The sequence below is a fragment of the Echinops telfairi genome, unplaced genomic scaffold (assembly GCF_000313985.2).
Source record: "Echinops telfairi isolate 266 unplaced genomic scaffold, ASM31398v2 ScPeMD7_70;HRSCAF=299, whole genome shotgun sequence".
In the NCBI taxonomy this organism is placed as follows: Eukaryota; Metazoa; Chordata; class Mammalia; order Afrosoricida; family Tenrecidae; genus Echinops; species Echinops telfairi.
Window position 1 is genome coordinate 26,096,225 of NW_022103968.1, and position 1,676 is coordinate 26,097,900.

The window sequence follows — 1,676 nt, forward strand, 5'->3', positions numbered from 1 at the left end:
TTTTTTTTTCCATTTTATAACCCATGCCCATGGAAGCAGCAGTCATGAAATCATATGGAGAAGAAAACAAGAAAAGAGACAAAAGAAATCAAACAAACAACCTATTACCTAGGCAAACCTGCTGTAAACGATCTCCTTAACGTATTGAAAATCAAGATGTCACGCTGAGAAGTGAGGTGCACTGACCCAAGCCACGGTATTTTCAATCACCTCAGAAGCACACGAAGCGGGACAATGAAAGAGGAAGGCGGATGACACATCTGAATGATGGGGAACAGACCACGCAGAGCCAGAGAATGAATAAATCTGTCTCAAGTATCGCCAGAGTGCTCCTCAGAAGCGAGGCTGGTGAGATGACATCTCACTTCCTTTGGACACATTATCCAGAAGGACCGATTCCCAGAGGAGGACACCAGGCTTGGTGGAGAATAAGTACAAAAGCGAGAAACCTTCAGAGATGAGCTGACACAGTAGCTGAGTTGGAACCAAGTTGATGGCCCCTTTAACAAGTAGAAGCCAGACACAGCGGCTACCTACTGCTTGGTTTTGTGGCTCTGAAGGGTCCAGGATCAGACACTCCATAGCGACAGAAAGGAGATGAGTGTGCGTGAAGGGCTTAGAGGTGGGACTGGGGAGTGACTGCTCATGATACAGGGTTATATCTTCCGGGGGATGAAAATGTTCCAGAACCAGATAGCGGTGATGGGTGCACAACTTGGCGACTATATAAAAAACCATGCAATTGTACACTTTAAAAGAATGAATCCTATGGCATGTAAATTATATACCAATGGCTTAGAAACCTAGGGGACAAATCCAATCGCAGCCAATACCCGGTCCTCAGGAGGCCCCGGGTGGCTAATGCCCTTGGCTTCCAACCGAGAGGCTGAAGGGTCAAGTCCACCCAGAAATGCCTCAGAGCAGCCATGAAATCCCTGCGGAAGGCATGGTCTCAGGGAGAGGGCCCTCCCTGTAGACGACAGGTTCTCAGTGACATCGCCAGACCTACAGAATCCACATCAGTGGGAAATGATTAGAAGTACCCGTTTTCAGACCCTGTCCCAGAGCTCCAGAACCTGAAACGCTAAGTCTGTTATAACAATGCAGGATGAGTTGCCCTCCATTCCCTGGTGCCTGAGCACCCAGCAATCACAGCACCGCATGTACAGCTCACTAGAACCCTGGGAGGTAGGAATCTGTTATAACAAGTCTCCCCACCTCCACTCCCACACTCCATGTGATCCTGATGCCTATACTTAAGAAGGCCTGTTCTAGGGCAGAGGGAATGTTTCCTGTAAAGAGCCGGATCATTTTTTAATGATCACACATTCTTCATTTTGTCCTTTTCTTTTTACTACTCTTTTTAAAAGGTGGAAAACAGTCTTAGCCCCCAGATATTAAACCAAAACCAAAAAAACAAACAGGCTGTTGTGAAGCACCATCACATGATTCCATCAGTGACTCCAGGTAATGGAGTAGAGCGGCCTCATAGGGTTTTGTAGCGAGGAGCAAGGTAAAGTGTGGGGCAGCTAACTGCAAGGACAGCAGTTTGAAACCACCAACCACTCCGAGGGAGAAAGACGACGCTTTCTACTCCCATTAAGAGTCATCGTCTCAGAAACCCACAGCAGCAAGCAGTTCTACTCTGTCCTATAGGATCACTGCTATGAAAAGAC